General features: G+C 39.0%; 2 pseudogenes; both read left to right on the top strand.

The window, feature by feature from the left end:
• The first annotated feature begins 623 nt into the window (after positions 1-623).
• Positions 624-2,909, top strand: LOC147362738 (uncharacterized; annotated as a pseudogene).
• A 1,008-nt stretch (positions 2,910-3,917) lies between these two features.
• On the top strand, positions 3,918-6,933 carry LOC147362737 (endogenous retrovirus group K member 21 Env polyprotein-like; annotated as a pseudogene).
• The last annotated feature ends 16,012 nt before the right edge of the window (positions 6,934-22,945 follow it).

Below are 22,945 nucleotides of genomic sequence, written 5' to 3'. Positions count from 1 at the left end.
ATATCATGGCTATTGTAAATTATGCTGCTATGATTGGGTGCCTATATCTTTAAAATTAGTGCTTTCATTTTCTTCAAATATATAACCAGGAGCAGAATTGATGGGTAATATTGTAGATCTATTTTTAGTTTCCTGAGGAACCTCCATACTGTTGGGAAGCATAGTACAAAATAGCTGTAAAGGAGAAAGTCCTTGGGAAAATGGCAAAGGGCCAGAAGTACCCGGCTTTGTGCTGCAGACAGAAAAACATCTCCTGCCTTTGGTTAGGCTCGGCGCCAAGATTTAATAATAAATAGGGATGTTACTTGAGAAAACGGGTTGTGGGATAAGCCCATGAGTCACCTAGAGCACGCTGTCCTTGAAATGTTTTTTACTGATTATGTGTTAACCCCGTATGTGCTCTGCTGGCCATATACTTTAAGCTCTTTGTTCCTGCTTTTATAAAAAGGCTTGACTACAGAAATAAACTTGTCAGTCCTTGCAAGAGACTGTCCGAGTGTCATTCTTTCAGGTTCGTAGCTTCCAAGTCCCGGAGAGAAAATCCCCAACAAGTGGTGCCCAAACAGGGACTTGAAAGAAAGGCTGAACAAAGCGACAAGCCCCTGCAGAAAGAGGTAAGCAGGATGGGACAACATAGCAGTAAAATTACTTTCATTTCTATAATGCATCATTTTTTGAAACAAAACGATGTTAATGTTTCAAGAGATCAGTTGAATGACTGCTATCATATACTATTGGAACATAATCCATGGTTCCCGGAGGAGGGGATGCTTGATCTTGATATATGGAAAACGGTTAAGAATAATGTTTTGCGAGCATATCGGCAGGGAGTTCACATTCCTCCTCAATGGTGGGTTACCTGGTCACTCATACGTGCTGTCATAGAACAAATTGAAGGACATAATGTTAATTTGGAGGTAGAGACTATTCAGTCTTTGCCTGAATACGAGCTTAATGAACAAGACATGCAAGGTGCTTTGAAATGCAAGAAAGTCATGCTTAATCAAACACAAACCCTAGAAAAACAACTTGAAAATGTATCTATTAAGGATGTGCCAAAACCAAAACCGCTTAAGGTGGAAGTCATTTCGTTCAACGGACAGCCCAAATCGGAGGCTTTTCCTTCTGCTCCATCTGTAACTGCAGTCGCTAACCTTGCTCGTACTAACCTCTTCACTCCTCTGCGGGAGATGCCTGCTGGTGCTTTTGCTTTCCCAATACAATTTGATCAACCTGTCCAGGGTCAAAATTCTTGGGACGGTATAAATTTTAGCATGTTGTCTAATTTTAAGAAAGTATGTACTCTGTATGGATCTACTTCTCCTTACTGTATAGAATTTCTCAGAGGATGGGCTAACCATTGGATGCCATATGATTTTTTTTCAAGTAGCAAAGATGGTTTTAAATCCTCAACAATTACTGCAATGGCAAATATGGGTTAATGATGAGGCCCAACAGCTGATGATTGACCAGCAATCTCGTGGTAACCCTGCCAATTTAACTTATGATATACTGACTGAAACAGGGACTATGGCCGATGTAATGGTGCAATTAGCTAATATTACCCCTCAGATGTTACATTTCATTAAAGAAACTGCCTACAAGGCATAAGCAAAGGTTGATAGCACTAACTCTGATGGTTCATTTGTTAAGATTATTCAAGGACATGAAGAGGAATATTCTCAATTTGTAGGAAAATTAAAGGATACAATTGAAAATCTATTAAGGATATGACTTTACAAAATATTATTTTAAAACAACTTGCTTTTGAAAATGCTAATGAGGAATGTCAATCCATGCTCAGACGAATTTGAGAGACTGGCTCTCTTATGGAATATTTGAAAACATATAGGGACATCGGATCTATGTCCCATAGAGAAAATTGGTAACATTAGAAACCTTTAACGTACAAAAAAGCTGCTAATACCAAATGTTTTAACTGTGGGAAGACCAGCCATATGAAAAAACAATGTCACATGCTAACACAGGCTGGAAAAAATAATACTGCTTCTAATAAGAAGAGACCCCCAGGAGTATGTCCAAGATGTAAAAAGGGGTTCCATTGGCTGAATGAATGTCATTCTAAATTTGATAAGGATGGAAACACCTTGAACCCCGGTGCACAACAAAAACAGCAAGGAAACTAATAAAGGGGCCATCCTCTAGCCCCACTACAAAAGGAGGACCTAACGTTGTAATGCTACAAGCAGCTACATCTAAAAGTGCTTGCATTGATATACCTAGTCCTTATGATATGGAACTAATAGAATTATACAACCCCCACAAAATTCCCACTGGATATTATGGCCTGATTCCACCCGGGACAGTGGGACTGATTTTGGGACATAATAGCTGCACAATGAGAGGGTTAATGGTATTGACCAGTGTTATGGACGAAGATTATGAAGGGGAAATACATGTTATGGTAAATGTTGTGAAAACAGGAAATGTATACTTACAAAAAGGGGAACGTTTTGCACAATTATTACTTTTGCCATATATTAAACCAATGAAGGCATCTGATAAAGTTCGGCAGGGAAGCTTTGGCAGTACCAACCTTATGCTACACTATCCACCTTATTAAAGGAACATCAGAAACCCATGCTTACTTTACGCATACGGGGAAAGAATTTCACAGGCATGTTAGATACCGGAGCTAACATTTCAATCATTAGAGCTGCAGAATGGCCCCTCGATTGGGGTAAGGTTATGGCTCCTTCTAGACTATTAGGAATGGATGAACTGATGCCACACAAACTTTCGTCAGTGCATCCTATTTACAAGTGTATGGCCCTGATCAAATTGTAGCTTATCTTAAACCATATATTACTAATATCCCTATCAATTTATGGGGACGGGATTTTCTTGAACAAACGAAAGCCACAGTTTTTTTAAATGAACCTTTTTAACGGGGGCCATTGAGTTAACATCGCTGCCCCTCGATTGGGAATCTGATACCCCAGTATGGACACCTCAATGGCCCCTAACTAAAGAAAAATTGGCAACTCTTACGCAATTAGTTAATGAACAATTACAAAAAGCTCATATAGAACCTTCATTTTCCCCATGGAATTCCCCTGTTTTTGTAATAAAAAAGAAATCAAGAAAATGGCAAATGTTGATAGATTTAAGAAATGTTAATAATACCATGTTACCTATGGGGCCCTTACAACCCGGATTGCCCTCCCCTTCTATGGTACCAAAAGGATGGTCTATAGTTATTATTGACTTCCAAGACTGATTTTTTACTATACCTTTGCACCCTAAAGATAAAAAAAGTTTTGCCTTTTCAGTTCCTTCTGTAAATCACATGGCTCCTGTTAAAAGATTTCAATGGAAGGTGCTACCTCAGGGAATGATGAACTCCCCTACCATTTGCCAATATCTCAAATCTGTTTTATTACAACCCATTAGAGATAAATATCCTACTGCATTTATAATTCATTATATGGATGATATACTTCTCTCTATGGAATCTGAACTCTGTTTACAACAGTTATATAATGAAGTTACTACTACTCTTCAAAATCATGGCCTGCTTGTAGCACCAGATAAAATTCAATGGAAAGCACCCTTTAATTATTTAGGACATGTTATGGAAGAATCTAAAATCAAACCTCAAAAAACTCAAATTTCTATGCAATCTCTACGCACACTGAATGATTTTCAAAAATTGCTAAGAGATATTAATTGGCTGCGGCCATCTATTGGCATTCCCACCTATGCCTTACAAAATCTCTTTAAAATTTTAGAGGGATCCCCTGACCCTAATAGCCTTAGGCAGCTCACAAAGGAGGACAAAGAAGAACTGGCCTTAGTGAAGAAATGCATTCAACTTTTTCAACTCGTCTTTTTCAACTCGGCTAGATTATGATCAACCAATTTCTTTATATATATTCCCCACTGAACATTCACCCATGGCAATTATAGCTCAGCATAGCCCAATAGAATGGGTATATTTACACACTAAACAGTCTAAAAAAATTGTATCATATATTGAGAAAATACAGCACTTAATTGTGTCAGGAAGAAGCCATGTACAAACTTTGACTGGATTTGATCCATATGCAATACACGTTCCCTTGACAAAAAAGGAATTGCAAATTGCCTTACAATATAACCTGACCATGCAAATGGCATTAATCGATTTTCAAAATGTTATCTCATTTCATTTGCCAAAAGGAAAACTATGGGACTTTCTACAATGCACTAAATTCATTGTAACTAATATCATTGCATCCAGCCTAATACCAATGCACCCACCTATTTCATTGATGGCAACAAGAAAGGCATAGCAAGGATTGTCGGCCCTGATATCAAAGAGAAATTACCCACTACCTATTCTTCAGTGCAAAGAGTTGAATTGTATGCTTTCTATGCTCTTTTGTCGCTTCAACCATTATCCTTCAACGTATATACTGATTCCAAATACCTTGCTTCCCTTTTTCCTGATTTTGTTACCGCCTTTTTATACAACCTAGATGAAGAATTATATACTCTCTTTTCACAGACCCAAGCTTTAATTCGCTCACGTACGGAACCCTTCTTCATTGCACATACATGTGCTCATTCAGGTTTACCTGACCCTCTGGTCACAGGAAATGATGCTGTTGACAGGTTCATAGCTCCCATTTTTACATCTGCCAGTGACGAACATGCTAATCTTCATATCAATGCTAACACATTGCACTCTAAATACCATATTCCTCTCACTGAAGCGTGGCATATTATTAAAACCTGTGATGTCTGCGCCCCTCTGCACTTACAAACTACGATTTCAGGAGTTAATCCCCCGGGGGGCAACAGCCTAACTCCCTTTGGCAATCTGATTTCACTCACTGCTCCTTAGGAAAGTTTTCTTTGCTTTTTGTCTCAGTTGATACATTTTCAGGCTTTGTCTGGGCAGTACCTGTCTCTTCAGAATGGAACATAACACACATTACAGGAATACCCTATAATCCTCAGGGTCAAGCCATTACTGAAAGAGCCCACCGCACCCTAAAAACTCATTTACTAAAGCAGAAAGGGGGAATAGGAAGAGGAGATACATTTCTTTTCCCCTGAACCCTCAATTACTATTATCTTTAACTCTTTATTCCCTGAATTTTTTAAACTTAACAAAAAATAATTTTGACAGTCATGCAGATAGACATTTTGCAGAAGACAAAAACAGCAAATTAGAAGTCAATACACCAATATGGTATAAGCAATTTAATCAGCTGCCAGGAATCTTACGACTCCTAGGCAAGGGTTATGGTCTTGTCATTACATATGGAGAGGAAATCTGGGTTCCCCTTTGCCATGTCCATTACCGAGAGGGTCCCCAAGACCAGACTCCCTCAGGAAGTGACAAAGTTGACACAAAGGGTCTCATCAATGACCCTGGAGGAGCCAATGAGGAAACGCCATCGTCTGAATCCTTACTCGACACGGGCTCAAGTGAAAAACATGACTCGTCAGGCTGAGAAGACACTGAAGAGCAAGAGGAACATCATAATTGCTCCCGGTTTAATAGATCAAGCATTGGAGGCTTTCATAAATCTAAGACAAGTTTCTTGACTGATAAGGACATATTGCTAAATTGGTATAATGGGGGCTTATCACCCCCACGACCCAGGATTTTCATCCCCATTGTGGGGCCAGAGCAATGGCACATTTGGAAAATTCCAGCAGCTTTAGAGCACTTTGGTAATGTTTATGGTACTATGGGTGTATTTTGTCCTTCTAATTATACCTTCCTATATAACAGTACTGGCTATATTCAATCATGTGTTCACTTTCCATACTTGTTTATTGTAGGGCATTTTGATATTGACTTATCAGCCAAGATTGTCAATTGTACTGCAGGTGCATTGTATACCTGCCTTAATCACACCATTTCATATCACAATGCTAGCACTGCACTAGTTAAACAAAGATCTGAGTTATGGCTTCCCATAAACTTAACTGAACGTTGGACTGATTTCTGTATTCCTTTCTGTATTGTTGAAAACTAGGCTTAGGCTATCTAAGCACATCATTGGGTGGATTATTGCAGGCATCTTAAGCCTTATCTCCATTGTGACAGTAGGAACTTTGTTTTGTATGGCTTTACATAATTGTATACAAAATCATGATTTTATCACTGCTTGGCACAAAGACTCTCTTGATCTGTGGACTCGGCAAGCTCAAATAGATCGGCAATTACAAACACGAATTAATGAGTTACAAACTGTGGTTATCTACTTAGGAGATCAAATGCAGCAACTGACTTTCCGAACACGTATACGCTGTCACTGGAATTTTATTCTTTTTGTCTGACTAACATGCCCTATAATAGCACTGAATATCCTTGGAATAAAGTTAAGGCACATTTGCAGGATCTCACAGATAACTCAAGTTTAGACATCAATTTGTTGAAACAACAAGTTGCTAATTTTCAAGTTAGGGTACCTAGGGAATTATATAGCACTCAATTCTATGATACTTTAACCAAAACCCTATTGTCTCTAGACCCTAGAGCTTGGCTTTCAGGAAGCAATACTTTTATATATGTATTAATCACCCTGCTCTTTTTGTCATTGCTTATAGGATACAAAAGTCTCTACTCAAGATTCCATGCCTCCCACAATGGAGTCCAACGAGCAGCCACCATGCTTAATTTAAAAACAAAAGGAAGATATGTTGGGAAGCATAGTACAAAATAGCCCTAAAGGAGAAAGTCCTTGGGAAAATGGCAAAGGGCCAGAAGTACCCGGCTTTGTGCTGCAGACAGAAAAACATCTCCTGCCTTTGGTTATGCTCAGCGCCAAGATTTAATAATAAATAGGGATATTACTTGAGAAAACAGGTTGTGGGATAAGCCCATGAGTCACTTAGAGCATGCTGTCCTTGAAATGTTTTTACTGATTATGTGTTAACCCCGTACGTGCTCTGCTGGCCATATACTTTAAGCTCTTTGTTCCTGCTTCTATAAAAAGGCTTGACTGCAGAAATAAACTTGTCAGTCCTTGCAAGAGACTGTCCGAGTGTCATTCTTTCAGGTTCGTTGCTTCCAAGTCCTGGGGGAAAAATCCCCAACACATACAATTTTTAATTGTGGCTGCCCCAACCAGTAACGCTGAGGGAGCTGAAGTTGAATGGTTCTATAAAGACCTACAAGACCTTTTAGAACTAACACCCAAAAAAGATGTCCTTTTCATTATAGGGGACTGGAATGCAAAAGTAGGAAGTCAAGAAACACCTGGAGTAACAGGAAAATTTGGCCTTCGAATACGGAATGAAGCAGTGAAAAGACTAATAAGAGTTTTGCAAAGAAAATGCACTGGTCATAGCAAACACCCTCTTCCAACAACACAAGACAAGACTCTACACATGGACATCACCAGATGGTCAACACTGAAATCAGATTGATTCTATTCTTTGCAGCCAAAGATGGAGAAGCTCTATACAGTCAACAAAAACAAGACCAGGAGCTGACTGTGAACTCCTTATTGCCAAATTCAGACTTAAATTGAAGAAAGACCATTCAGGTATGACTTAAATTGAAGAAAGACCATTCAAATATGACCTAAATCAAATCCCTTATGATTATACAGTGGAAGTAAGAAATAGATTTAAGGGCCTAGATCTGATAGATAGAGTGCCTGATGAACTATGGAATGAGGTTCATGAAATTGTACAGGAGACAGGGATCAAGACCATCCCCATGGAAAAGAAATGGAAAAAAGCAAAACGGCTGTCTGGGGAGGCCTTACAAATAGCTGTGAAAAGAAGAGAAGCAAAAAGCAAAGGAGAAAAGGAAAGATATAAGCATCTGAATACAAAGTTCCAAAGAATAGCAAGAAGAGATAAGAAAGCCTTCTTTAGCAATCAATGCAAAGAAATAGACAAAAACAACAGAATGGGAAAGACTAGAGATCTCTTCAAGAATATTAAAGATACCAAGGGAACATTTCATGCAGAGATGGGCTCGATAAAGGACAGAAGTGGTATGGACCTAACAGAAGCAGAAGATAACAAGAAGAGGTGGCAAGAATACCCAGAACTGTACAAAAAAAGATCTTCACGACCCAGATAATCACGATGGTGTGATCACTGACCTAGAGCCAGACATCCTGGAATGTGAAGTCAAGTGGGCCTTAGAAAGCATCACTATGAACAAAACTAGTGGAGGTGATGGAATTCCAGTTGAGCTATTTCAAATCCTGAAAAATGATGCTGTGAAAGTGTTGCACTCAATATGCCAACAAATTTGGAAAACTCAGCAGTGGCCACAGGACTGGAAAAGGTCAGTTTTCATTCCCATCCCAAAGAAAGGCAATGTCAAAGAATGCTCAAACTACTGCACAATTGTACTCATCTCACATGCTAGTAAAGTAATGCTCAAAATTCTCCAAGCAAAGCTTCAGCAATATACGAACCATGAACTTCCTGATGTTGAAGCTGGTTTTAGAAAAGTAAGAGGAACCAGAGGTCAAATTGCCAACATCTGCTGGATCATGGAAAAAGCAAGAGAATTCCAGAAAAACATCTATTTCTGCTTTACTGACTATGCCAAAGCCTTTGACTGTGTGGATCACAATAAACTGTGGAAAATTCTGAAAGAGATGGGAATACCAGACCACCTGATCTGCCTCTTGAGAAATTTGTATGCAGGTCAGGAAGCAACAGTTAGAACTGGACATGGAACAACAGACTGGTTCCAAATAGGAAAGGAAGTTCGTCAAGGCTGTATATTGTCACCCTGCTTATTTAAATTCTATGCAGAGGACATGGTGAGAAACACTGGACTGGAAGAAGCACAAGCTGGAATCAAGATTGCCGGGAGAAATATCAATAACTTCAGATATGCAGATGACACCACCCTTATTGCAGAAATTGAAGAGGAACTTAAAAGCCTCTTGATGAAAGTGAAAGTGGAGAGTGAAAAAGTTGGCTTAAAGCTCAACATTCAGAAAACGAAGATCATGGCATCCGGTCCCATCACTTCATGGGAAATAGATGGGGCAACAGTGGAAACAGTGTCAGACTTTGTTTTTTGGGGGCTCGAAAATCACTGCAGATGGTGACTGCAGCCATGAAATTAAAAGATGCTTACTCTTTGGAAGGAAAGTTATGACCAACCTAGATAGCATATTCAAAAGCAGAGACACTACTTTGCCAACAAAGGTTCGTCTAGTCAAGGCTATGGTTTTTCCTGTGGTCATGTATGGATGTGACAGTTGGACTGTGAAGAAGGCTGAGGGCCAAAGAATTGATGCTTTTGAACTGTGGTGTTGGAGAAGACTCTTAAGAGTCCCTTGGACTGCAAGCAGATCCAACCAGTCCATTCTGAAGGAGATCAGCCCTGGGATTTCTTTGGATGGAATGATGCTAAAGCTGAAACTCTAGTACATTGGCCACCTGATGCGAAGTGTTGACTCATTGGAAAAGACTCTGATGCTGGGAGGGATTGGGGGCAGGAGGAGAAGAGGACAACAGAGGATGAGATGGCTGGATGGCATCACTGACTCCATGGACGTGAGTCTAGGTGAACTCCGGGAGTTTGTGATGGACAGGGAGGCCTGGCGTGCTGCAATTCATGGGGTCGCAAAGAGTCAGACAGGACTGAGTGACTGATCTGAACTGAATACCAATTTGCATTTTCACCAAAACTATACCATATCCTTGCCAGCAATTGTCCAATGAAGATATTTTGATGCTCACCATTCTGACACTAGTGAGATTTTATGCCACTGTGGTTCTTATTTGCATTTTTTGTACGGATGAATAGCTATGTGGAGCTTTTCATGCAACTGCTGGGCATCTGTAATGTTCTTTTGGAAAAATACCCATTTAGGGTTTCTTCTCATTTTTTGATTTGTTTAAATATCTGTATAAACTGTTTATATATTTTGGATACAAATATCTTGTCAGTCATATTAAGGGCAAATATTTTCTCCCATTCATTAGGCTATCTTTTCATTTTGTCAGTGACTTTCTTTGTTGTACAAAAGATTTTAAATTTAATTGGGTACAATTTGTTTATTTTTGCCTTGATTTTCCTTACCATATTAGTCAGGAGTGAGTGTCGCTTAGTTGTGCCAGACTTTGTGCGACCCCATGGACTAACAGTCCATGGAATTCTCCAGGCAAAAATACAGGAGTGGGTAGCCTTTCCCTTCTCCAGGGAATCTTCCCGACCCAGGAATCATAGTAGACAGATCCCCGCCCCCCAACCCCCAGAAAAAAATGCTGCTATCATTTATGTCAAAGAGTGTTCTATGTTTTCTTTTAGGAGGTTTATGATTTCAGGTCTTACATTTAGATCTTTAGTCATTTTGCGTTTATTTTTTTTTATGGTATGATTAGTTCAGTAGCTCCGTCACGTTTGACTCTTTGTGACCCCATGAATCCCAGCACGCCAGGCCTCCCTGTACATCACCAACACCCGGAGTTCACTCAGACTCATGTCCATTGAGTCAGTGATGCCATCCAGCCATCTCATCCTCTGTTGTCCCCTTCTCCTCCTGCCCCCAATCCTGCCATGAAGTGATGGGACTGGATGCCATGGTCTTCGTTTTCTGAATGTTGAGCTTTAAGCCAACTTTTTCACTCTCCACTTTCACTTTCATCAAGAGGCTTTTTAGTTCCTCTTCAATTTCTGCCATAAAGGTGGTGTCATCTGCATATCTGAGGTGATTGATATTTCTCCCGGCAATCTTGATTCCAGCTTGTGTTTCTTCCAGTCCAGCGTTTCTCATGATGTACTCTGCATAGAAGTTAAATAAGCAGGGTGATAATATACAGCCTTGATGAACTCCTTTTCCTATTTGCAACCAGTCTGTTGTTCCATGTCCAGTTCTAACTGTTGCTTCCTCACCTGCATATAGATTCCTCAAAAGGCAGATCAGGTGGTCTGGGATTCCCATCTCTTTCAGAATTTTCCATAGTTTATTGTGATCCACACAGTCAAAGGCTTTGGCATAGTCAGTAAAGCAGAAATAGATGTTTTTCTGGAACTCTCTTGCTTTTTCCATGATGCAGCAGATGTTGGCAATTTGATCTCTGGTTCTTCTGCCTTTTCTAAAATCAGCTTGAACATCAGGAAGTTCACGGTTCACATATTGCTGAAGCTTTGCTTGGAGAATTTTGAGCATGACTTTACTAGCGTTTGAGATGAGTGCAATTGTGCGGTAGCTTGAGCATCCTTTGGCATTGCCTTTCTTTGGGATTGGAATAAAAACTGACCTTTTCCAGTCCTGTGGCCACTGCTGAGTTTTCCAAATTTGCTGGCATATTGAGTGCAGCACTTTCACAGCATCATCTTTCACGATTTCAAAGAGCTCAACGGGAATTCCATCACCTCCACTAAATCCATTCTTTTGTATGTGCATGCATACATGCTTAGTGGATTCAGTCATGTCCAACTCGTGATCCTATGGACTGTAGCCCACCAGGCTCCTCTGTTCTTGGGATTCTCCAGGCAAGAATACTGAAGTGGATTGCCATTTCCTCCTCCAGGGGATCTTCCTGACCTAGGGATTGAACCTGCATCTCCTGAACTGCAGGCAGATTAGTTATCCACTGGATCACCTGGGAGGCGTTCTTTTACATGGAGGTGTCCAGTTTTTCCAGTGTAACTTATAGAAAAGCCAGTTTTCCTGTACTGTATATTCTGACCTCCTTTATCATATATTCATTAATGTAGTTTTATGGGTATATTTTGGAGCTCTCAATTCTGTTTCATTGATCTATGTATCTCTTTTTGTGCCAATGCCATTCTATTTTGATTAGCTTAGCTTTCTAGTATAGTTTGAAATCAGCACACATGAATCTTTTAGTTTTATTCTTTTTTCTCAAGACACTTTGGTACCTGGGGGCCTTTGTGGTTCCATATAAATTTTAGACTTCACACTCCTGGAGTGTGAAGTCAAGTGGGCCTTAGGAAGCATCACTATGAACAAATCTAGTGAAGGTGATGGAATTCCAGCTGAGCTATTTGAAATCCTAAAAGATGATGTTGTTAAAATGCTGCACTCAAAATGCCAGGAAAATTTGGAAAGCTCAGCAGTGGCCACAAGACTGGAAAATGTCAGTTTTCATTACAATTCCAAAGAAAGGTAATGTCAAAGTATGTTCAAACTACCACACAATTACATTCATCTTGCATGCTAGTAATGCTCAAAATTCTCCAATCCAGGCTTCAACACTATGTGAACCGAGAACTTCCAGATATTCAAGCTGGATTTAGAAAAAGCAGAGGAACCAGAGATCAAATTGGCAACATCTGGTGGATCATAGAAAGAGCAAGAGAGTTCCAGAAAAACATCAACTTCTGCTTTATTGACTATGCCAAAACCTTTGACTGTGTGGATCACAATAAACTGTAGAAAATTCTTCAAGAGATGGGAATACCACACCACCTGACCTGCTTCCTGAGAAATCTGTATGCAGGTCAAGAAGCAGTAGTTAGAACTGGACATGAAATAATGGACTATTCCAAATTGGGAAAGGAGTATGTCAAGGCTGTATGCTGTCACCCTGATTATCTAACTTATATGCACAGTACATCTTGTGAAATGCCTGGCTAGATGAAGCACAAGGTGGAATTAAGATTGCTGGAGAAATGTCAATAACCTCTGATACGCAGATAACACCACCCTTAGGGCAGTAAGTGAAGAGGAACTAAAGATCCTCTTGATGAAAATGAAGGAAGAGAGTGAAAATGCTGGCTTCAAACTCAACATTCAGAAAACTGATCATGGCATCTGGTCCCATCACTTCATGGCAAATAAATGGGGAAACAATGGAAGCAGTGACATACTTTACCTTCTTGAGCTCCAAAATTACTGAAGATGCTGACTGCAGCCATGAAATTAAAAGACACTTGTTCCTTGGAAGAAAAACTATGACCAACCTAGATAGCATATTAAAAAGCTCAGACATTACTTTGCCAGCAAAGGTCCATCCAGTCAAAGCTATGGCTTTTCCAGTAGTCAAGTATGGATGTGAGAGTTGGACTATAAAGAAAGCTGAGCACTGAAGAATTGATGCTTTTAAACTTTGGTGTTGCAGAAGACTCTTGAGAGTCCCTTGGACTGGGAAGAAATCCAACCAGTCCATCATAAAGGAAATCAGTCCTGAATATTCATTGGAAGGACTGATGCTAAAGCTGAAGCCCAATACTTTGGCCACCTGATGTGAAGAAATGAGTCATTGGAAAAATACCCTGATGCAGGAAAGATTGAAGGAAGGAGAAGGGGACAACAGAGAATGAGATGGTTGTATAGTATCACCGACTCGATGGACATGAGTTTGATCAAGCTCTGGGAGTTGGTAATTGACAGGGAAGCCTGGCATGCTGCAGTTCATGTGGTCACATAGTCAGACATGACTGAGCATCTGAACTGAACTGATAAATGTTAGAGTTATTTGTTTTAGTTCTGTGAAAAATTTCACCAGTATTCTGATGAGGATTATATTAAATTTGTAGATTGCCTTGGATAATATGGACATTTTAACATAGTTTCTTTCATAAAATATATTAAAAATAGAACTAACATTTTTTTGAAACTTAAAAAAGTTAACACTTGTAAGTGTTCTGAGGAATGGCCATAAACATTGAAAAGGTTGAGAAAACAGCATGAATAAAGACATTAAGAGCCTTATAAGAACTAAAATGTGGGAGTGAATGGTGATGTAGGATCTGGCTGCTTTTTGGTGACTAAAAAAGGTTAAAAGTGGGAAATCAGATTGTTGGAGTTAGGGAGGGGTAGTCCTCTCTATTTCAGACTTTATCTCTGATAAATATAAACTGTGACTGTCAAGTACATTTGTTAGTTACGTCTTCCAAAATGAACGTACCTTATTCACAGAAAGTAATTTTTCACATTGGTGTAAGAGAGAGAATATATTATGTGTGCCATGTTCTAACAAATAATTTTAACAAAATCAATGTCAACTTCCTGATAATGATGGTTTTCAAGAATAGAGGAGGTTATACCATGCATGTACATGCCATACACACATAAGACTTAAGATATCCTAAAGAATAAGTATTGTGAAAATGAGAATGAAAGTGTTGGTTTCTCAGCCATGTCCAACTCTTTTTGACCCCATGGACTGTAGCCCAGCAGGTTCCTCTGTCCATGGAATTCTCCAGGCAAGAATACTGGAGTGGGTAGCCATTCGCATCTCTAAGGAATCTTTCCGACCCAGGGATCAAACCTGGGTCTCCTGCATTGCAGGCAGATTCTTTACTATTTGAGACATTTCTAAGTCAAACTTCCTAGTTTTAAAATGTGGAAATTGATATTAAATGACATAGCCAATTTTAAAATACCTAAGTTTTCAAGTACTTAAAATTGAGTAGAAGAATATTTTTCTCCATTGAATTGTGCCCACTTTTCCATTCTGTACAAAGCATGTGATATAATTATGTGGTTAGGTGCTGAGGTCTATAATAAAAGAACACATTTTGCATTTTAAAAATCAAGTAACAATTAAGCTCTGAATTTCATGCTACTATTACCTCTAGCATAATTGCCAGACAATTTTCAAGCCATAAATAACCCTACAATTACTTAATGCTTTTTATGTTCTATAGTCTACATGGCAACAATTACATTATTACCGAATAATTATGTAAATTCCTTTATTTGTAATTGCCATAAAAAGACATTATTCCAGCACTTTATTCAAAACACAAAGACCAAAAAGAATATGTATGATGCTGAGTATTTGATTTGTTCTTAGAGAAGTACACAATATTAAAACTTCCTGTTCTATCATACATTTGAAGAAACACATATGTGGATCTCTATGGGTCATTTGCTCATGTTCTTTAATGCTTTACAACATACTGGTAAAACATGAAAAAAAAAAAAGCTTCTCAGCCCACTGTACTATGATTTTCCTCTATGTGCCCCTTTGCAAGAAGACTGTATAAAACATAAATTGGTATGAATATGGTTGTAAGAATACAGTAATTAGAAACTTTGTATTCCAAAAAATAGGCTTCAAATACTACATTTAAATGTTAATATAATATCATTTAAAGAATTATTCAGTAAACTCTTTTCATTATAATTTAAGGAGGCTTGAATAAAGTTAAGTATTATAATTTGAGGATTAAATTCTACCAGAACCATGAGCTTAATTAATTTTAATGAAATCGTTGCCTCAGTTAAGTTGCAGATATAATCTAATGACTAAGGCACAATTGGAAGAGCTATCATTTTTACCTTTCCTGAGGAGGTGCCATAATTCCTTCATTTCAGTCCAATTCAGTCACTCTGTCGTGTCCTACTCTTTGCAGCACCATGAACCACAGCACGCCAGACCTCCCTGTCCATCACCAACTCCCGGAGTCCACCCAAACCCATGTCCATTGTGTCAGTGATGCCATCCAACCATCTCATCCTCTGTCGTCCCTTTCTCCTCCTGCCCTCAATCTTTCTCAGCATCAGGGTCTTTTCAAGTGAGTCAGCTCTCTGCATCGGGTGGCCAAAGTACTGGAGTTTCAGCTTCAACATTGGTCCTTCCAGTGAACACCCAGAACTGATCTCCTTTAGAATGGACTGTATGGATCTCCTTGCAGTCCAAGGGACTAAGAGTCTTCTCCAACACCATAGTTCAAAAGCATCAATTCTTCTACGCTCAGCTGTCTTTATAGTCTAACACTCACATCCATACATAACTACTGGAAAAACCATAGCCTTGACTAGACCTTTGTTGGCAAAGTAATGTCTCTGCTTTTTAATATAGCGCCTTTCTAAGGAGAGAATCACTGGGTCAAAATGTCCATTTACCATCTAGTTTAGGGATCTCTATGCTTAAAATTTTGTGATCAGTGAAGAAATAAAATGTGATTCATCACAGTGTTTTTTTTTTTTTTAACATCATTCAAGAAGTAGCCACAATTTCAGAAATTGTTAGCTACACTACAACTTACTCTTTTGAGACTGCAAGTACTCATTTGAGACTTCAAAAATAATCCACAGTTCCAGACAATTATATTATTTGTGTCCCCATAGTGTTTACAATTCTATTGCAGTGGTTCTTCAGGACTCAGATTGCCTTTTTTCTATAGACTGTCCTGCATCATGACCAGTTTAATTCCTTACCTTTGATTTCTTTGCCATCAACAACTTCCTCTTCCTTCTCCTCTTGCAGAGATAGAATGTGAGCTTTTATTTCATAGTTTGCAACCAGTTTATCCTGCAATTTGATTTTCTCACTACCTGCTAACTGATCATGGATTCTGCAAAGGTTATATAGGATCTGAAACTGGCACCCACTGATATCTTTGTTTTCTGGTGAAAACAAAGAAAATTTTCTTAGATTTCCACTGAGTGATTCTGATGGCCTTGGGTGTAGGTTTACATGTTTTCTTTTTTTCCCCATTACATGCTCATTTGTTTCAGTCCTGTCTGCCTCTTTGCAACCCCATGGGTTATAGCCTGCCAGGCTCCCCTGTCCATGAGATTATCCTGGTAATAATACTGGAGTGGTTTGCCATTTCCTCCTTCAAGGGATCTTCCTGATGACCCAGGGATCAAACCTATGTCTCCTGAAGCTCCTGCATTGGCAGGCAGATTCTTCACCACTGAGTTCCTAGGAAGCCCACTATTTTTCCCATTGTGATTCTGTTTTTCCTTGTTGACTTGGTCTTCATGAACTCCAACATCTAGTACCAGCTGGGCAAGATATGAGAGTAACTGTGTGGACCCTGTTGCCAAAGCCCTGATACTGATTCATTACTCTCAATACTGTTGCAAGTGGTGGCTGTGGAAATTCTTCTTCGGTGGGAAGGAGGGTTTCTATGGCTATCTGACAGTGAAAAGAAGGCAGAATTGAGATATTGGTAGAAAACTGTGAATTACGCCTTATATAAAGAGAAAACTTTTGCCCCAAGTAAGGTTCTTATAAGATTATAGATTTTCTTCTAAGAATTGGAGAAACTTTTGAGACATTTACATTAAAAAGTGCACAGATGTGGGAATTCCCTGGCCATTCAGGGGTTAGAACTCTCTGCTCTTACTGCCTTGGGCCTGGGTTCGACCCTTGCTGAGGGAACTAAGATTCCACAAGCTGTGCAGTGCAGTCAAAAATAAATAAATGCATGGATATATTATGAGGATGTAAATTTTACATTGATTTTGATATAGAACATACACTTTCAAGGGGCTTCCCAGGTGGTGCTAGTAGTAAAGAACCTGCTTGCCGATGCAGGTGATGTAAGAAACACTGGTTCGATCCCTGGGTCAAGAAGATCCCCTGGAGGAGATCTTCTCGCCTGGAAAATCTCATGGACAGAGGATCCTGGAGGGCTAAAGTCCACAGGGTCTCAAAGAGTTGGACACAACTGAATAAACTTGGCATGCACAATCATATGCATACATTTTCAAGGAACTCTTACTCCCATTGCAGTGCACCAAAATATATGACTCTAGGTCCCAACATTAGCATTCATTATTTTCAGTGTCAATGGGGATATTTAGAAAATTACAGCGATAAGAATATCTTAAATATGAGGATATTCTGTTGACTTGAACATGTGGTGTCACATTGAGAATATCATAGCTGCTCTCCAGTCCTCACATCCTGCACCTGTGAAAGTGTTCGATAAGGGCATCAAGAAGACGTGACTCCTGGTTGACCCACAGGGCGATAGGAGCATCCTCACCCTTTCTGCATCCTTGGAGTATATATTCAGCCCACTGATTTCTAATGCGGGAGCTGTTTCAGGGACATAGCCTTGAAAGAATAACATATTGAGACCATCTGTACTAAATACCCAGTTAAAGCTTCTCTATAAACTTTTAGGATTCTGGTGGGCATGTGTGGAGATCCACTTGCCTTGCAGCCACTCAAGACAAGCTTAGTATATAATTCCCTTGCTAATTAAACCTGCCTCCTACCATCTGCAGTGATCTTTTTCTTTGGCATTTCCTTGTACTCTTTGAATAGGGGCCAATTTCAGATTTTAGCCAGGAAGCTTCTGAGAATGTGAACCAGCAAAAATGCGTAGCATAGCATAACTTTTCAGTTCACTTCTAGTTGACAGCTTCTGGATATACAAATGTTACAGTGCTGACATGGGAAAGAGAGTCTTGCCAGAGGACAGAATGGACCTTGAGACATCGGGTATAAGATAGCTTCAGGATATCTGATGAGTAGATGACTGTGCTGCTTAATTTTATGTGTCAACTTGACTGAGCCATGGTGCCCAGATATTTGGTCAAACATTAATTTCAATGATTTTGTGAGGGTGTTTTTGGATGAGATTTAAATTCAAATCAGTGGACTTTGATTAAAGCAAATTATTCTCCAAAATGTGAGTGGGACTCCCATTCAATCTTAATAGAACAAAGAGCTGACCTCTCCCAACAAGCAGGAACTCTGCCGGTTGAAAGCCTTCAGAGTTCATCTGTGAAATCAGTCTTGCCAGCCTCCTGCATCAGTTTCAGCTTTTGGACTCTAATGTGCGTGTGCAAATATATATTGAGAATGGAATATATATATTTATACATACACATTTATTGGTTATATTTCTTGGAAGAACTCTAATAAAATAAGCCAGTTTCAGTTCTCAGTCAGGGTTGAGAGTATGTGAAATTTGTTTACTAAACTAGGCTAAAATAAAACTAACCAACCAAACAACAACAACAACAAAAAAAAACCAGAAGTGTAACATGGATTGAGTGTGCGGTTTGGAAGAAATGGTGAATCCCAAAGCGTAGAGTAATCTAGAGAAGCCAGGGATCCAGAGATGTGTGAGCCTTGGGCTTATTGTGACTCATTAGGTCCTAGAGTCTGTGCCAACAGATCCAGTCTTGCCCTAACCATAACTAATGAAGGCAAGACACTCCTGCAGAGGTATGTGCATGTTAAGTCCTTTCAGTCATGTATGACTCTGTGCAACCCTATGGACTATAGCCTGCCAGGCTCCTCTGTCCATGAGATTCTCCAGGCAAGACTACTGGAGGGGGTTGCCATGCCCTCTTCCAGGGGATCTTCCTCATGCCGCGGGGATTGAGCCTGTGTCTTTTATGTCTCCTGCATTGGCAGGTAGATTCTTTACATCTAGTACCATCTGGGAAGGTAGCCTAACCTGAATCTAACCATGCTGCTGCTAAGTCGCTTCAGTCATGTCCGACTCTGTGCGACCCCATAGACGGCAGCCCACCAGGCTCCCCTGTCCCTGGGATTCTCCAGGCAAGAACACTGGAGTGGGTTGCCATTTCCTTCTCCAATGCATGAAAGTGAAAAGTGAAAGTGAAGTCGCTCAGTCATGTCCGATTCTTCACGATCCCATGGACTGCAGCCTACCAGGCTCCTCCATCCATGGGGTTTTCCAGGCAAGAGTACTGGAGTGGGGTGCCATAACCATGAGGAGACATCAAACTCACTTACCTTGGGGGGCAGGCATTCTACAAAATAAGTGGCATGTAATATTCAAAGGTATCAGTGTCCAGAAAACTAAGGAAAAGAAGGAGACAGAAAACTAAAAGAGACATAACATAAAGGAGTAAAATGCAATGCATGGTTTGAAATTGATTTATTTTCTAGTAAGTGACATCATTGGAACAACTAGCAAAATCTGAATGATATCTGAGAAATAAATGTTAGCAATGATTCATTGTTAAGTTCATGTTTTTGAAAGCTAAACTGAGAGGATATAATAAAAAGTTCTTGTTTGTAGGAAAATATATTAACATATTTGGTTCTAAAGAGACATCATGGGGGCAGCTCATTATCAAATGGCTCATGCAACTTTTGCCATCTGCAAATGGCACTTGGATCTTTTCAGTAAGTTTGTAATTGTTTACCAAAATAATTATGTTCTAAAAGAGAAACATGTGTCATACCATGAGATATAAGAAAAAATAAATAAAAATTGTTAACACTCTAAGATATTGATAGGAAAAAAAAAAAAAAACTGCCCAACATCATGGGGTTCTAATTTTACTTTGAATAAATAGCTGAGTTTGCTCAGATTGAAGGCTTGGTCCATGCACTGCAACCTGATGTAAAAAGAAAATATTTCTTCATAAAGAATTTCTAAGCTTTCTTCTGACTGAATCTAATCATGTGGATATATTTCAAAGTATAATTTCTATTGATTGTTTTGTTATTTTGATGACATAATTTTCCTCTAGTAAAATCTGAGTCATGAAGGTTAAGTCTTAGCAATGTACCCTGAGTCCCTGCCAAATGCATTTTTTCGGGAGAAAAATAGAAAAAGGTGCCAAGCACAGATCATTTAATGATTCAATTATTTTTGAAAGCAAGCATATAGTGTATAGTTACAGAACAGCAAATAACAAGAGTATCTTTCCTATAGTACCGAACAACAGTGCTTTCCCTTAAGTGCCCCACACTCAGTACATTAAAGAGATGTATAAGCAGGAAAGTACAGGTTAGAGTGAAAAGTGCCATAATGAAGATGGGTAAAACATGCAAGGACAGATGAAAGTAGAAACCACGCATTTACCTGGTGAAGGAAGTTAATTCATGGAGATATTTGAGTTAGGTATTGAAAGAGGATTCAATAAGAGGTAGATCTTAGAATCCTGAGTTCAAATTTCACCTCTGTACTTATTGCTTGCGTCATCTTAGGGTGTTAATTTTATCTGACTGAAGTTCAGTTTCATTACTTGTAACACAAAGTTGAAGATCTATGACGACTGTTTTGAAGAATTTCCTAAATCATGTCTATGAAGGTTCCTAACACAATGTTGGAGAAGGCAATGGCACCCCACTCCAGTACTCTTGCCTGGAATATCCCATGGATGGAGGAGCCTGGTAGGCTACAGTCCACGGGATCGCGAAGAGTCAGACACAACTGAGTGACTTCACTTTCACTTTTCACTTTCATGCATTGGAGAAGGAAATGGCAACCCAGTCCAGTGTTCTTGCCTGGAGAATCCCAGGGATGGGGGAGCCTGGTTGGCTGCTGTCTCTGGGGTTGCACAGAGTTGGACACGACTGAAGTGACTTAGCAGCAGCAGCAACACAATGTAGCCTCCAAATAAATTATATCTTAATATAAGGCCCCTATGGCAAAAATGAAGCTTTTATTATACAAACTGTGAAGCTTGAAAAGAACATGGGTAAAGTGTTTACATAGCTGTCTCTGATTAATGTAACTAAGAACGTCTCCGTTGCTATTTGTACCTATCTGCAGACTTGGTAATAGACCACACCCATAGACTGTAATTTCAAGGGCAGGTCTGAATTTTTAAAATATTCCACAGGTAATTCTGATGTATAGTGATAAGAATAGCTACATTAAAAAATCTACTCTTTACTAGAGGCTTTGCATGCATATTAATGATTCTTACGCTCTTCTTGTAAAATAGGCATACTTATCTCAATTTAAAGTGTGAAAGATACAGGGTCTCCAGGAGGTTAAACACTTGTCCTTGGTCAGACAGATATTGAGAAGCAGGGGTTTCATCCTAGCTGTTTGTAACCACAAACACTGTGCCAGTTTTAATTCCACCTAACACTTTCTAGCGATTAAGTTTAACATATAATCCACAGAGAGGATTATAAAGTTAACCCAAATGGGAAGCAGAAAATATATACTGACATTTCAGTGAATACAAAATATTGATTATTAAAGATCTTGTTCTGCACTTTCACATGAGCTGTTATTTATGCCAACAGATGTTTCCTCTTCACAAACCACATCAAAGAGACTGAAGATAATATATGCTAATTTCTCTAGTCTCTTATCTAACTGTTTCTAAAGGTGGCCTTATTAGCAGAACCCAGAATATATTTATTTTTTAGTATATGATTTAAGAAATTATTTTCAAGTTAAGTATTTATATAATAAAAAAGAAAATCATATCTTATATGCTTTAGAAATTGTTTGCTTGCACATGTTTTAAATAGACCTAATACTCTGAAAAATGTATACTTGAAATTTGGGTTGAAGCCATCTTAATATGTGGGTTGTCATTAATGCTTCTACAAATTATACAGAATTTATTTTTCTGATCCTTTCTTATCATGGATATGTAACTGAGTTTCCAAATAGAATTTAACAATTTAGAGTTTAAAAAATATTTTCTCCATTTTTCTCTTATCTAACTGTTTCTGAAGGTGGCCTTATTAGCAGAACCCAGAATATATTTATTTTTAAGTATATGATTGAAAAATTTTCAAATTAAGTATTTATGTAATAAAAAGAAAGTCATACCTTATATAACTTTCTTGTCATATAAGATGGAGAAAAAAATATTTTTTCCATCTTCTAAAATTAACCTTCCTTTGGTTTACATCTTAAAAAGTGATTGATTTTCTAAATTCTGTAGTGCTTCCTCCCATTCATTTTCATAAACAAACAGAAAAAAAAAAAAGCACAAAATATAAGCATGTAGTAGTGCAACAGTGTCATACCTGTTTGAGAACTGACACTTCAAAGGTGACAGGTAAAGATCTCTATTTCATTTCCTGCCTCATGGAACCCCAAGTCTTGTATCTGCAATCTTAACATGTTTGAAAACTCAAGTATTTTAGGTCTAAAGATAGAAATTCACTCTCAATGTATTAATAGCTCGATTACCCGCACTGACTTCTTTGGTATTCAGTTGTCTCTCATATTTTGGGCATGCCGTTGCTGTTGTTCAGTTGCTAAGTGTTATCCATGTATCTGCAATTCCATGGACTGCAGGACACCAGACTTTCCTGTCCTTTACTATCTCTCAGAATTTGCTCAAACTCATGTCCATTGATGGTGCCATCCAACCATCTCATCCTCTGTTACCCCCTTCTCCTCCTGCTTTCAATCTTTCCCAACATCAGGGTCTTCTCCAATGAGTCAGCTCTTCGCATCAGGTGGACAGAGTATTAGAGCTTCAGCTTTAGCATCAGTCTTTCCAGTGAATGTTCAAGATTAATTTTCTTCCGGATTGACTGGCTTGATCTATTTGCAGTCCAAGAGACTCTCAAGGGTCTTCTCCAGCAC

Source organism: Bos grunniens, chromosome 11, assembly GCF_055505025.1.
Source record: "Bos grunniens cultivar Pamir isolate PY7600 chromosome 11, Bosgru_T2T1.0, whole genome shotgun sequence".
Lineage (NCBI taxonomy): Eukaryota > Metazoa > Chordata > Mammalia > Artiodactyla > Bovidae > Bos > Bos grunniens.
The sequence above is the reverse complement of the archived record's forward strand: the minus strand, read 5'-3'. Positions and strand labels throughout refer to the sequence as shown.